General features: G+C 43.4%; 1 protein-coding gene across 1 annotated transcript in view; it reads left to right on the top strand.

Moving 5' to 3' along the window:
- CRHR2 (corticotropin releasing hormone receptor 2) overlaps positions 1–16,082 on the top strand; it is a 235,035-nt gene that overhangs the window by 67,415 nt on the left and 151,538 nt on the right. The gene's annotated exons all lie outside the window — the stretch shown is intronic.

The following is a 16,082-nucleotide window of genomic DNA, read 5'->3' as shown; positions in this document are numbered from 1 at the left end:
TAGATGTTTTTGGGCAACTGAAAGAACACTTCTGAAACTCTACTCACTCTAGATATGTGTGTGTATCTATATGTATATGTATGTGTGTTTTTGTTCATTGGCATATCTTGTCCCCAACAGTTCAAAAAGATATCTAGGTATATCAGTCTAACAGCTGAGAAGCCTAACTGACTTGCATGAGTACTAGTGGATGTTTACCACTAAGGAGAAGGTCGACTCAAGTGAGTTCTTTACTCTTCTCAGGGAGATTCTTGATTTACCCAAAATGGTGATGAATACCATTTTCCAAAAGGTTATGGAGATTTCAATTTCCCAAAAGGTTATGGCATCATTTTTCCCAAAGGTTATAATTTCTAACAAGGTCATGCCTTTCCAAAGATCATAATTTCTCCAAAATGAAAGGATAAGTAGTTCAACGGTAGAATATGTTGTTGTCTTATTGTGTGGCAGAGGCTTTCAAACAGAGACAAAATGGCTATCTTTCAAGAGTGCTTTAGTTGTGCCTTCCTGCATGGCTGAAGGGGGTTCGATTGGATGGCCCTTGGGGTTTCTTCCCACTTTATAATTCTATAAGTCTTCTAAGAAAGCAATAACAAGAGCTCCTGAAGATCAAAAATCACATTTCCCATTGCATTCATCTGAAAATGCTTCCCCAACCTCTCTCTTTCTCATGCTAAGCAATAAAAAATGCAGTAAAGTGAAATTTTGATTTGCATGTTTGTCGACTTTGGTAGAAGCTAGGGAATTGGAACGTCACAATTATGCAGGTTTCTGGGAGTTCGGCTCCATCCGCCCACGTCTCCTGGTGCACCCCTTTCCCTGCGATTAATCTAAAATCCTTTGTGGCTGGAAAGATGGCTGTGATGCCTCCAGCAGCCCTACATTTATATGTCGGCTAGGAAGGAAGGCTACCGATTCTTGTTCATCAGGGAGACACTCCCAACTCTTCTAAGGACAGACTTCTAATGTGCAAGAAAGGATGTGGAGCTTTCCTGAGTGAGTTCTGAGCAATGGGAGTTTGGCTTCTCGGGGGGGGGGGGGAAGGTGATCAGATTTTGTTGGAAATTGCAACTTTCTTCAATCCTCCACTGGTAATTAGTTTGTATTCAGATTGCTTACTGTATTGTACAAGTGTGTATTGGTCTGCAGTTTTCCTTAACTCTATGTTGTGGGAGGGGCTGCAGACCATGTGACCAGATCTGGGACTGTTCCGATCTCAGACTCCATTTTAGAAACAGTATGTAGAAACAGACCTTAGACCAGTGTTTCTCAACCTTCCTAATGCCACAACCCCTTAATACAGTTCCTCATGTTGTGGTGACCCCCAACCATAAAATTATTTTGTTGCTACTTTTTAACTGTAATTTTGCTACTGTTATGGATTGTAATGTAAATATCTGATATGTAGCATGTATTTTCATTCACTGGACCAAATTTGGCACAAATGCCCAATATACCCAAACTTAAATACTGATGGGGTTGGGGGGAATTGATTTTGTCATTTGGGAGTTGTAGTTGCTGGGATTTATAGTTCACCTATAATCAAAGAGCATTCTGAACTTCACAAACAATGGAATTGAACCAAAGTTGGCACACAGAACTCCCATGACCAACAGAAAATACTGGAATGGTTTGGCATTGACCTTGAGTTTTGGAGTTGTAGTTTACTTATATCCAGAGAGCACTGTGGACTCAAGCAATGATAGATCTGGACCAAACTTGGCACAACTATTCAATATGCCCAAATGTCAAATGTGGAGTTTGGAGAAAATAGACCTTGACATTTGGGAGTTGCCGTTGCTGGGATTTACAGTTCACCTACAATCAAAAAGCATTCTGAACTCCACCAACAATAGAATTGGGCCAAACTTCCCACACAGAAACCCCTTGACCAACAGAAAATATTGTGTTTTCTGATGGTCTTTGGTGACTTCTCCAACACCCTTCATGACCCCCTCAGGGGTCCCGACCCCCCAGGTTGAGAAACACTACTGTAGAGACTCTATTGGACTCTCAGAACAGAGAGATGCTTTAGACTACGGACTGTTGAGATTCTAAGAAAGATGCCCTGTATTATTAAAACAGAGAAGCCTTCAAATCCTATCTATAACTGAAGGGATATGCAAAGTAGTAGTACCTATATGCTGAATACATGAAATTTGTGAGTAAACCAACTACGTTATTTTAACAAAGACTACTTATTTTTGGTCACTTGAGAGCATGATTTTAACCAAGATGTTTTAAGGGAGAGTAGATTTTTTGGGCAACTAACATAACACTTGCGAAACTGTTATATATGTTTTTTGTGCATTGGCGTATCTTTGTCCTTAACAGTCCATAGAGATATCTGGGTATATCAGTCTAACAGCTGAGAAACTCAATTGCTTTGCATGAATACTAGTAGATATTTACCACTAAGAAGAAGGTTGACTCAAGCGAGTTTATAACTCTTACCAGGAAGATCATACTTTACAAAAGGTTAGGATTTCTAACAAGATCATGCCTTTCCAAAAAAAAAAAAATCCTGGTTTTCCCAAATGGTTCTGAATTTCCATTTTCCAAAAGGTTATGGAGAGTGTCATTTTTCAAAAGATTTCTAAATATTCCAGGTTTTTGTAGGTTTTTTCGGGCGATATGGCCATGTTCTAGAGGCATTCTCTCCTTACGTTTCGCCTGCATCTATGGCAAGCATCCTCAGAGGCATCCTACCTCTGAGGATGCTTGCCATAGATGCAGGCAAAACATCAGGAGAGAATGCCTCTAGAACATGGCCAATTGGCCATATCGCCCGAAAAAACCTACAACAACCCAGTGATTCCGGCCATGAAAGCCTGCAACAATACATTCCAGGTTTTCTTAAGAATTCGGGTTGCTCCTCAGAAAGGTAGGCTGCAGCAGTCTGCTTTTGCCCGAACTGACTGGGAACGACAAGTCTTTGACATAGTTTTGCAACAATTAAAGCCATGTGTGGGTGGAGAGGGGAAATGGAGAGAGGAGAGAGAAAGCACTCCAAAAAGTTGGAAAACGTAAGACTTAATCCAGGCAGTCCCTTCCAAACCAGAGCAGTTGGAGAGAACATACTGTTAGGATTCTTGTAACAAGAGTGCAATTCGTATTGCAAGGCAGGGCATTTAATTCAGTTAGTAAATCACTTAATAAACCACCTTCTGTTCTCAACTTCTTTACTGTCAAAACTTTGACTAGTTTCTTAAAAAAGGAAAGGAAAAAGGAAACAGGTGAGAGTAACCATCAATGAGACCAAAGCATAAAAGAAGCCATTGTATAGTGGTTTGGGAGCAAGATCATTTATTAAAAGCCTTGGCAAACAAGGCTCTGTGTTATTGTCATCTGAAGGCCAAAAGAAAGATTAAATCTATTCTAACGCAGCCACCAAGGAATCCAAACCATGGGAAACGTCCCACAGGAAAGAAAAATCCCAATCTGGTGACATCTGCTCTATGATTCTGATCCTGCAAAGAGTTCATATGGGGAAAATACGGAGAAGATACTACGTTACCCATGCTTACCAGGTGCTGTTAGCTATATTTCAGAGAAAGCACTTGCAAAGACCATCACATTATTATAACAAGGGAAATCTGGAAATGAGCAAAACAGGAGTGGGATTGGGAAGAGTGACAAAAGCAAATGACAAAATGTCTCAAATGAGAAATCAGATATCGCTCAGAACACCATGATCTGCACAGATCTCAGAGTCCTCGTGGACAAGAAGTTAAACATGAGCCAACAATGTCATGCGGCAGCTTAAAAAGCCAATGGGATTTTGGCCTGCATCAATAGGAGTCTAGTGCCTAGATCCAGGGAAGTCATGCTCCCCATGCTCTCTTCTGCCTTGGTCAGACCACACCTGGAATCACACTGGGTCCAGTTCTGGGCACCACAATTGAAGGAAGGTGTTGACAAGCTGGATAGTGTCCAGAAGAGGGTGACTAAAATTGTTCTGTCGCGCGCTGGGCTTGAAAGGAATTGCTTTTAAAACAGGACGTGCAACTTTAGCCCAGCGGGAAGCCAGGGGGCCCGAAGAGAAGTTCTCAGGATTTTCACCATAAACAGGAGGGCTTGTGAAATATAACAAAGTCTTTATTGGTGAACAATCAACAGAAACTTCTTTTGTCTTCAAAAGGTTAAACAAATGCTTCCAGGCCTTGTGCAACTGGTGGCTTCTAACTGTTACTTTACTCTAAAGGAAAATCCTTTTCCAAACTTCTCCCAAGCTAACTGTGATCCTAAACCTAACTGATGTGGATCCACTACCGGGCTGAACTGCGTCTCAAAACCGAGTGGACCTACCAGTAGGCCTGTAGTGACTTAGCTGGAGTTCTTGGATGTTTAAAGCTGTTATTCCCTCTGAAATTCCTCAGGGCTGTAAGGCTGTTTCCCTGGGAACCTTTGGGAATCTTTAGACACTCTTAAGACTGTTCTCCCCCGGGAAGTCTTAAGGATTGAAGCCTTTGTACAGGAGAAAGTCTGTACACGTCCTGTACATTGACTTCCTTTGTTGAGACAGACTGAAAATGGCTCCCTTCCCTTCACAATTGTCCTGAACAGGGGGCGGAACCAAACTCAACGATGATGGACAGGGGGCCTGTCCTATAACTGCAAACTTTAACAGGAAGCCACCCTTCTGCAGAATCCTAAGCCTTGGGCTGAAAGCAAACACTTAATACAAGGCAAATAAAGTGGGAGCTTCTGGTACAGCTGTACCAGCACAAAAATGATCAAGGGTCTGGAGAACCAGCCCTATGAGGAGCGGCTTCAAGAGCTCAGCATGTTTAGCCTGCAGAAGAGAAGGCTGAGAGGAGACATGAGGAGGGCCATGAATCAAGATTTGAGGGAAGTCATAGGGAGGAGGGAGCAATCTTGTTTTCTTCCACCCTGGAGACTACGACGCAATGTCTTCAAACTACAAGAAAGGAGATTCCAACTGAACATTAGGAAGAACTTCCTGTGAGAACTGTTCAGCAGTGGAACTCTCTGCCCCGGAGTGTGGTGGAGGTTCCTTCTTTGGAGGTTTTAAACAGAGACTGGCTGGCCATCTCTCGGGGGGAGCTTTGAATGCAGTTTTCCTGCTTCTTGGCAGAGGGGTGGTCTCTTCCAACTTTATGTATTTATTTATGACATTTGTATCCTGCCTTTCACAACCTTGCAGCTACCCAAGGCAGCTTGAATCACCTCAAGGCTGACTTAGCCTTGCGGCAATTCTAGGATTTTACGATTCTATGATTCTATTATTTATTAGGTGGCAAAGTGAGTTAAACCGCTGATCTGTTGAACTTGTTGACCGAAAGGTTGCAAGTTCAAATCTGGGGAGCGAAATGAGCTCCTGCTGTTAGGTCTAGCTTCTGCCAACATAGTAGCTCGAAAAAATTCAAATGTGAGTAGATCAATAAGTGCCACTTCAGCGGGAAGGTAATGGTGCGCCATGCAGTCATGCTGGCCACATGTCCTTGGAGGTGTCTACGAACAACACTGGCTCTGATATCGAGCTCTTTTGGGGGGCCCTCCCAGAGAGGAGGGTCCCAGAAGACCGCTAAGGGGGTCTTTGAGCTCGGTGAGCAGCCAGCGAAAGCCAATCCAAAGCGCGAAATATTAAGAATTAATCTCACCAGAGGCTGAAGAGGTATCCAGTGACCGAAGCGTTTATTTCTGCGATTCAGCTGAAAAGGATGCGATTGCAGTGATAGTTCACATACAAGCATAACATTACAGTGATTTTTTGGCATATTTATACAGGCAGAACAAAGGAAAACCAGTTTGAAAATCCCGCCCGCCCTCTGTCAGCTTGCTCTGTCCTGATTGGCTGGCCCCGGAACAGCTGGGAGGAGGCTTGGCCGCATGTCCCGCCTCTCCTCCAATCACCGGGCGCTGCCGCCTCCAGGGGGCCAATCAGAGCTCCCATAGCGCCTCCGAAGATGGTCCAATCAGCGGCCAGGAGGCGGGACATAGTTTGACAGCTCAGAAGGGGCGGAATGCCCGGGAGGCGTCCGCCAGCTGATTTGTGAGCTTTTGTTCTTAGCGGCGGGGTGGCAGACGGGAGAAACAAAGAGCTTCCTGGTTCCTTGATTGAGGATGTGTAGAGATATGAAAAGGGGCTGTTGATGGCATTTGGATCTCAAAACTCTGTAAACAAGGGGACCCTGAAGACAAAGGAGCTGCACAAATACCATGGGTTGAGTTAATCAGTCCTTTTTTCCGGGTTTTGGTTGACTTATCTCTCAACCCATTGTCTGAACTCTGAAAATGAGCCTCGAGATAGGATCAACCCCGGTCCATGCAAATGTTAATATGAATGGATTTTATTCTGAGGAAATTGGATTTCCTCAACAGTAACCTCAGGTCACATTCCTTTTTCTGGGGCAAAGTTCAGAGGGAAAAAGGTAGGGAAAAGGGCAAGGGTACATTTCATAGACTTCATCTTATACATATTACAGATTTTTACATTCTTCATATATTTCATAAATGGATCCCCATCCCCAACCCAGCAAAGTTTATTAAAGACATTAATAACTGATAGTAAAAGCATTTCATTTCTGCCAGAATTATGATCTCCTTGGCGAAGGCACACACACAGGCTGTTGTTCCTCCCAAGGGGAGCCTGGTTCGGAGTCCGTAAAGAGGGTCCAAGACGACAGGGCATGAAGTCAATAAGTGAGGGCAAAGGGTTCCGTAAAGAGTTCCCAGGCGATGAAGTATGGGGCAATGTCCTTTAGAAAACTGCATCTCCCAACTGAGGCTCGGGACCCATCTAGCCCCCTCCCCGGGGCTCCTGCGGGCGACCGCTGCGGATCCCAGGCTGCCAGGATCAATGTGGAGCGAGCACTGCCGCGGAGAAGCGGAGAACCCAGCCAGACTGACAATCAGCTGTTTCTCTGCAAGACAAAATACTTAAAACAAAACTATTTTTTCCTCGGGTGGAGGAGCCCAAAACGAAGAAAAGGAGATGACAGTCAGCCTTAGAATTAGTCATAGAAAAAATATAAAATTGGAACGGCGGCGATCCGCCATTTTAAGCGTTTTCGTGGATAGCGAGGTTTGTAATGGCGGTTTCTGTATCCGCGGTCTGATCGAACGCAGATTTGGGGTCCGGGGGGCGCCTGGAGGCGCCTACCGCGGGCTCACGGCTCTCCGGAGCCCAGAAAGGGGTTTATTGAGGAGTTATTGGGTCTGAGCCAAGGAAGGATACAAAAGTAACATGCGGAGAGATAGAAAGTTACAAGTTTCATGTTCTTTATTAGGGAAAGATACAAGTGAAGGGAGAGGGAAAGTTAGCCGAGGTTGCAGGCATTCCTGGTCTTGGAGCTAGCGGCTGGGGCGCATTCCATCTGTTGGCCTCAAAAGCTTGGTCCAGGAACTGCGGAACTCTCCGCTGCATCTCATACCAATGTGAAGGCGGGGCTACCAGCTGCGCTCGTGGTCAGCTCTTTGGCTTAGAAATGGAGATGAGCACCAATCCCCATGACTAGACTTAATGTCAGGGGAAAACCTTTACCTATGATTGATTATTTTTTCTTATGCAATAGTTTTTAAAATGATTTTTGAAAACATTTGTTTCACTAATATTTGCTCAAAGCATCTAATTTTGTACATAGATTGCTTTTATAATTGTTTAAAATGATGCTTAATTGGATACATTTTTATGCTGGTTTTGCCCTCAATTGCAGAGCAAATAGGCTTGCAAAACCCACTTGTACCCAACGTGAAAAATAGAGTTTCTGTTGAAATTTTCTATTGTTCTTAAGTATGGATATAGCGTTAGTTTTAAAAAGAAAATGTAGCTAATCCTCCACATTTGTGGATTAGATTAATATGGTGTCTTGGGGAATTTCTAGGTCTTCTAGTGCAATTCTTTGGCATATCACCCCCCCCCCCCCCCCCCGGTTGCATGACCTACTCAATCAAACCCAGAACTATTCAATTGGGGAAAATGTCTTCTAAGTTCAGAGAACCTTCATTGTACCTAAATACCCTAAAAGCAGCAGTTCTGGTCTGATCTTGGAAGCTAAACAGGGTCAGCCCTGTTTAAATACTTGGATGGGAGACCACCACCAATATTTCAGAGGAAGAAGTTGGCTAAACCACCTCTGAGTATTCCTTGCCTAAGAAAACCCTAAGAAATGCATGGGCTCGCCGTAAGTCAACAGGCATCTGTTGTGAAATGGACCCAGCAATTGATTCATATGATGGCAACTGATTCCTAATTTGTTTCCAAGGGATTTCCATGCAAAACGCCTCATATTGAATTGTGCCTCGAGGCTTTTTGCATGCTGATGAAAAGATCCCTCGTAGCAAATGTCTTTCCCAAACTCCATTTCTAGGTGGCTGTTTCTTTTAATGCAGAAAAGTTCTTGCGTCGTTTAGCAAAGTCAGGCCAAAGCTATTATGAAAGCAAGCAGTTAATGGCATGGAAATGGATCTTCCTGTTATTTGCTCCCATCGATTTTCCAATGCTTAATTATGTGGAATTCAGTAAGCCAAACCATTAAGTTCAACAATCGTGCACTGCTGGAGAAGACACCGACATAACTCTACATCAGAGCTTGGAAGAGTTCCTTTTTGGATTATGACTCCCAAAATCCCCTCGCCCCCAATCAGGGATGCTGGTATTTGTAGTCTAAAAACTGTATCCCCCACCCCTCACACACACACACGCACACACATTCCTTTCCCCAACATGGTCATCTGTTTTTGATTTCTGTAGATCTTGACTTACATCAAGATAGATAAATCTTTCTATCTTTAATATAAAGATAGATAGATCTTGGTGTACATTTGGGGTTGAATGTAAAGGTTGGTAGATCTTGATTGCATTAGGGTTGAGTTCCTCTTAATGTAAAGGTAGATCTTTGTGTACATCAGGGTTGAATTGTAAATATAGGTAAATCTTGATGCATATAGCAGGTTTGTGTTCCTCTTAATGAAAGCTAGGATCTTGATTTACATCAGGGTTGAATGTAAAGCTGGGTAGATCTTGATATACATGGAGGTTGAGTCCCTTTTAATGAAAAGCTAGGTAGATCTTGATGTATATCAGGGTTGAATGTAAAACTAGGTAGATATTGATGTGTATCAGAGTTGAATTGTAAAAGTAGGTAGATCTTGATATACATGAAGATTGAGTTCCTTTTAATGAAAGGTTAGGTAGATGTTGATGTATATCAGGGTTGAATGTAAAACTAGGCAGATCTTGATATACATCAAGGTTGAGTTTCTCTTAATGTAAAGCTAGTTAGATCTTGAATTACACCAGGGTTGGATGTAAAGCTGGTAGATCTTAATTTATATCAGATTTGAATGTAAAGCCTGGTAGATATTGATGTGTTTTAGAGTAGAATTGTAAAGGTAGGTAGATCTTGATATGCATCAAGGTTGAGTTTCTTTTATTGCAAAGCTGGGTAGATCTTGATGTATATATCAGGGTTGTGTTCCTCTTAATGTAAAGCTAGGATCTTGATTTACACCAGGGTTGAATGTAAAGCTGGGTAGAGCTTGATTAATATCAGGGTTGAATGTAAAGCTAGGTAGATCATGATGTACATGAAGGTTGAGTTCCTCTTAATGTAAAGCTAAGTAGATCTTGATGTATATTAGGTTTGAATGTAAAGCTAGGTAGATATTGATGTGTATTAGGCTAGAATTGTAAAGGTGGGTAGATCTTGATTTATATCAGGGTTGAGTTTCTCTTAATGTAAAGCTAGGTAGATCTTGATTTACACCAGAGTTGGGAGTAAAGATCTTGATTTATATCAGGGTTGAATGTAAAGCTAGGTAGGTAGTTATTAATGTACATGAAGATTGAGTCCCTTTAATTTAAAGCTAGGCAGACCTTGATGTGTATCAGGGTTGAATGTAAAACTAGGTTGATTTTGATGTATATCAGAGCTGAAGTGTAACAGTAGGCAGATCTTGATGTACATCAAGGTTGAGTTTCTCTTAATGTAAAGCTTGGTAGATATTATGTATATCAGAGATTAATTATGAAGATAGGTAGATCTTGATGTACATGAAGGTTGCATTCCTCTTAATGTAAAGCTCGGTGGATCTTGGTGTGTATCAGAGTTGAATGTATTGATGTGTATATTGATGTGCATCAGCCGAATTGTAAAGTTAGGTAGATCTTGATGTACATCAAGCTTGACTTCCTCTTAATGTAAAGCTAGGTAGATCTTGATTTACACCAGGGTTGAATGTAAAGTTGGGTGGACCTTGATGTATGGCAGGGTTGAATTATAAAGGGGAATAGATCTTGGTTTATGTCAGGGTTGATTGACACAAAAGGGAGAAACCAATTGCATGAGAAATCATTGGAGACCGGGGAAGGGATGCATTCTGACATGGTTGAAGGAGCCACAAAATTAGCAGTTTTCCTCAAACCATCTCTAGCTTTAAAGAAGTTCACTGTTCTCCAATAAAGAACTGTGCATTAGATGACAGTTCTTCAGAGAAGCACACAGATGGAGAACAGTGGGCAGGAACAGTGTTCTTTGGCTGTACCTTCTCCTGCAGGCTTTTCAGAGATCAAAAGCACATCAGGAGAAAGAGAGGTAGCATGTCTCCTGCTATGTCCTCTCCAGTATATATACCAAGTGAGGAGAACAAAATCCAGTTGCACACCCAACCAACACCTAATAGACAGCCTTCTGGGCACCTCAATTGAAGGGAGATGTTGACAAGCTGGAATGTGTCCAGAGGAGGGCGACTAAAATAATCAGGGGTCTGGAGAACAAGCCCTATGAGGAGTGGCTTAAAGAGCTGGGCATGTTTAGCCTGCAGAAGGGAAGGCTAAGAGAAAACATGATGAGGGCAATGGATCAAGATATGAGATCATGGAAGTCATAAGGAGGAGGGAGCAAGCTTTTCTGCTGCCCTGGAGACTAGGACGCAATGGAACAATGGCTTCAAACTACAGGACAGGAATCTAGTATCTAGAACAGTGGTTCTCAACCTGCAGGTCCCCAGATGTTTGGCCTTCAACTCCCAGAAATCCTAACAGCTGGTAAACTGGCTGGGATTTCTGGGAGTTGTAGGCCAAAACACCTGGGGACCCACAGGTTGAGAACCACTGGTCTAGATCCAAGGAAGTCATGCTACCCCTCTCTTCTGCCTTGGATAGACCACACCTTATTGTGTCCAATTCTGGGCATCACGACTGAAGGGAGATGTTGACAAGCTAGAATGTGTCCAGAGAAGGGCAACTAAAATGATCAAGAGTCTAGAGAAAAAGCTATATGAGGAGCAGCTTAAAGAGCTGGGCATGTTTAGCCTGAAGAAGAGAAGGCTGAGGAGACATGATAGCCATGTATAAATATGTGAGAGGAAGTCATAGGGAGAGGGAGCGAACTTGTTTTCTGCTTCCCTGGAGACTAGGACACAATGGAACAATGGCTTCAAAATACAGGAAAGGAGATTCCACCTAAACATGAAGAAGAACTTCCTGACTGTGAAAGCTGTTCAGCAGTGGAACTCTCTGCCCCAGAGTGTGGTGGAGGCCCCTTCTTTGGAGGCTTTGAAACAGAGGCTGGATGGCCATCTGTCAGGGATGATTTAAATGCGATGTTCCATCTTCTTGGCAGAATGGGGTTGGACTGGATGGCCCCCGAGGTCTCTTCCAATGCTATGAATCTATGAATTCCACAATGTAGATGCCCCCTTCTTCAGTTCTCTCTTGGGAAGAAAAGCCTATCCTTTTTTTCATTGGCAACTGTGGTGCAAACAGTCTCTTATTAAGAAATGATATATGACAACAGCACAGAATGATGAAACAATAAAAGCTGTCAATATGCAGATTTGTGGTGATGAATCCATAAGCTGCAAAACAAAACACAGCGAAGATATTTACTGCCAGCCGAACAAGAATTTCTAATAGGCCAAATGAAAGGAAATTATTTCCTAACAACGCCACGGGTATATTTTATCTAGGGCACGAATGCATTTCGCTAGTCTCTCCAATCCTATAAAAACCGTGTGAGTGAATCTTATTACACAAGGAAGCAGGGAAGAATGATGGAGCAGTGCCAGAGAGCGGCAAGAAAGTCCTGCCAAGTTAATATATGGGCACAACATTGTCAATTTTTGCAAATTGCCCATTAAAAAGGGCGAAGAAGGAAAGTGCAAAAATCAGATATATGAAACCTTAGATTATTCCAATGTCATTTTCCCCCCAGTTCACTGGTGTGTGTTTTAAGTAGCAATGCAGTTTCCGAAATAAAGTGTTTAGCTTTTGTATAAACTGTGAAAAGAAACATCTCTGCATATAAATGGGAGCATTGGAGGCTCTGGACCAGGGCTTGGGATCGAGTTTTTATGTTTTTGGATTGCATCCCCCATAATCCCCATGCTGGCTTGAGGGAGACTGAAAGTGGGGAGGGGGGGGGTGAAAATTTCCAATCTCTGAACCTTGAAGAGTATTTTTGTATTTATCATATCAGAAGCAAACCAAGTGTACAGTTGTAATGTATTTTAAAAAACACAAAGTTTGAAAACTTGGCATTATACTAAATGTCCTTTGACCAGTGCCTCTGGTGTTGTTATAAGGAGGTCCTCCACTGTGTATGTGGCAGGGCTGAGGTTGCATTGTAGTAGGTGATCTGTGGTTTGCTCTTCTCCGCACTCACATGCCATGGACACTCTTTTGTAGCCCCATTTCTTAAGGTTGCCTCTGCATCTCGTGGTGCCAGAGTACAGTCTGCTCAGTGCCCTCCAAGCCACCCAGTCTTTAGTGTGCCCAGGAGGGAGTTTCTCTTCTGGTCCCAGCCACCAATTGAAGTTCTGGGTTTTAGGCTGCCACTTTTGGGCTCTCGCTTGCTGAGGCGTTCCTGCGAGTATCTCTGTGGATCTTAGGAAGCTGTTTCTTAATTTAAGGCATTGGCTTGCTGGCTGATATTCGAACAGGGGATGGGCCAGAGATGTCACTGCCTTGGTCCTTTCATTACATGCTGGTAATTCCCAGCGGATGTCAGGTACTGCAATACCAGCTAAACAGTATAATTTCTCCAGCGGTGTTGGAAGTATACATCCTCTGATAATGTTTCATGTCTCATTAAGAGCCACATCCACTGTTTTAGCGTGGTGAGATGTGTTCCATTCTGGGCATGCATACTGAGCAGCAGAGTAGCAAAGCGCAAGGGCAGATGTCTTCACTGTGTCTGGTTGTGATTCCCAGGTTGTGCCAGTCAGCTTTGGTATGATATTGTTTCTAGCGCCCACTTTTTGCTTGACAGTCAAGCAGTGCTTCTTGTAGGTCAGAGTGCAGTCCAGGGTGACTCCCAGATATTTTGGTGTGCTGCAATGCTCCAGTGGGATTCCTTCCCAGGTAATCTAGGGAGCCCCCGGTGGCGCAGTGGGTTAAAGCACTGAGCTGCTGAGCTTGTTGATCGAAAGGTGGCAGGTTCGATTCCGGGGAGCGGAGTGAGCTTCCGCTATCATCCCTAGCTTCTGCCAACCTAGCAGTTAGAAAAGATGCAAATATGAGTAGATCAATAGGTACCGCTCCGGCGGGAAGGTAACGGCGCTCCATGCAGTCATGCCAGCCACATGACCTTGGAGGTGTCTACGGACAACGCTGGCTCTTCGGCTTAGAAATGGAAATGAGCACCACACCCCAGAGTCAGACATGACTGGACTTAATGTCAGGGGACTACCTTTACCTTTACCTTTAATCTAGAGATGCAGATTACCTGGAAAGGAATCCCACTAGAGCATTGCAGCACACCAAAATCTTATTGCTATCCCAATAGGCCCAAGAAAAGCAAACTGCAGCAGCTCCTCCTAGCTTCTGAACAAAGCTTGGAAAAGTTACTTCTCTGTATCCTCCAGTTCTCAGTTGTGCTGGCTGAATGTTTTTGAGGAAGGTAGAGTTTGAATGTTGGACTAATTCTAATTCGACCCCGAAACCCACTGATCAGGTCACATACTCTCAGCCACAGAGAAAAGCAATGGCAAACCTAGTTTTAAACAAATATTGGAACAAAAATCCCAATGATCGGGTCAACTTGAAGGCACACAGCAATAATCCTCTCCAAAGTAATTTTTGCAAATCCTGCACTTGGAGATACCTTCTTCCAATTACCCAAACAGTGAATAACTTTGCTCCCTGATCTTTGTTCCCCAGCCAGGAAGGAGATCTAGTGCACTGTGGTGTATCTGATAAGTTAAGAAAACCTTGAGGCAAGACTGCTAACAATCTTAAGTGCTGCATCCAAGTTTCCCCAAAATCCTGTTATTATTCAGGCCATTAGGAAACTGAACTCACACAATGAAGAGATGTACAAGCACAAGAGATACTTGAAGAGGGGGCAACATTATGGGATGCCAGTATGATCAGTGGTGCAAGGCTTGCACTTCTATGCTTTGCAAAAGGGAGGGCATGACATTGTTTCTTAGCAACCACAAAGAACTGTGTAAACTGGGTTGCTGTGAGTTTTCTGGGCTGCATGGCCATGTTCCAGAAGCATTCTCTCCTGGTGTTTCGCCCACATCTGTGGCAGGCATCCTCAGAGGTTGTAGATGCGGGTGAAATGTCAGGAGAGAATGCTTCTGGAATACATATTCCATATAGCCCGGAAACTCACAGCCTTCGACAACACAGTGTAAACTCTTGTGTGGATGTCAGCATCACTACTGGTTGGTGCTGTGATTCAGCTTCATTTGCTTACTTCTCTGTTGCATAGAATGCATATGGAATCTAGAGTTGGAGGGACCCTAAAGATCATCTAGTCCAAATCACTTCTTCCAGACAGAAAGACACAACCCCAGCCCCCCTGGCAGATGTCCATCCAGGCTCTGCTTAAAAACCTCCAGAGAAGGAGATGCCACCACATTTTGAGGAAGCATATTCCATTGCGAAATTGTTTATCAAGGTTCCTTCCTAATGTTTAGGTGGAGTCTCCAGAATGTTCAGCTTGGAGAAACAAAGGCTGAGAGTGGACATGAGATTCGTGTTTACATATTTGAAAAGATGGCCCATTGAGGAGGAGGCAAACTTGTTTTCTGCTGCTCTAGAGACTAGGACACAATGGAGCAAGTGATTCAATGCAAACCTTGGGAAGAACTTCCTGGTGATAAAAGCTGGTTGGCAGTAGAATCTAATGTCTTCGAGTCCCATGGAGTCTCCTCTGGAGGCTTTTAAGCAGAGGCTGGATGGGCATCTATCAGGAGGGTTTGTATTGTGTCTTCCTATCTGGAAAAATGGGAATGGTTTTTCGGGACCCCCTCCAACTATAATGGAATATGGACTGTCTTGTAGTCTGATGGAGTCTTCTTCTCTGAAGATTTCTAAGTAGATATTGGATTAGCATCTGTTGGGAGGGTTTGGATTGTGTTTTGCTGCCTGGAAAAATGGGATTGAACTGGATAGTGTTTAGGTACCCCTTCCAACTATAATGGAATATAGACTATCTGTTAGTCCGATGGAGTCTCCATCTCTGGAGGTTTTTAAATAGAGGCTGGATGGGCATCTGTCGAGAGGGTTTGGATTGTGTCTTCCTACCTGGAAAGATGGAATTGATTTTTGGGGACCACTTCCAACCATAATGGAATATGGACTGTCTGGTAGTCTGATGGAGTCTCTTTTGCTGGAGGTTTTTAAGTAGAGGCTGGATGGGCATCTATCAGGAGGATTTGGATTGTGTCTTCCTACCTGGAAAAATAGGAATGGCTTTTGGGGACCCCTTCCAACTATAATGGGATATGGACTGTCTGGTGATCTGTTGGAATCTCCATCTCTGGAGGTTTTCAAATAGAGGCTGGATGGGCATCTTTTGAGAGGGGTTGGATTGTGTTTTCCTGCCTTGAAAAATGAGATTCGTTTTTGTGGACCCATTCCAACTATAATAGAATACGAACTGTCTATTAGTCCAATGGAGTCTCTTTTACTGGAGGTTTTAAGTAGAGACTGGATGGGCATCTGTTGGGAGGGTTTGGATTGTTGTTAGGTCTGGAAAAATGGGATTGAACTGGATGGTCTTTGGGGACCCCTTCCAACCATAATGGAACATGGGCTGTCTGGTAGTCAGATGGATTCTCCTTCTCTGGAGGTTTTTAAGTAGAGGCTGGATGGGTATCTATAA

The sequence above is a fragment of the Anolis sagrei genome, chromosome 6 (genome assembly GCF_037176765.1).
Source record: "Anolis sagrei isolate rAnoSag1 chromosome 6, rAnoSag1.mat, whole genome shotgun sequence".
Taxonomy (NCBI): domain Eukaryota; kingdom Metazoa; phylum Chordata; class Lepidosauria; order Squamata; family Dactyloidae; genus Anolis; species Anolis sagrei.
The sequence above is the reverse complement of the archived record's forward strand: the minus strand, read 5'-3'. Positions and strand labels throughout refer to the sequence as shown.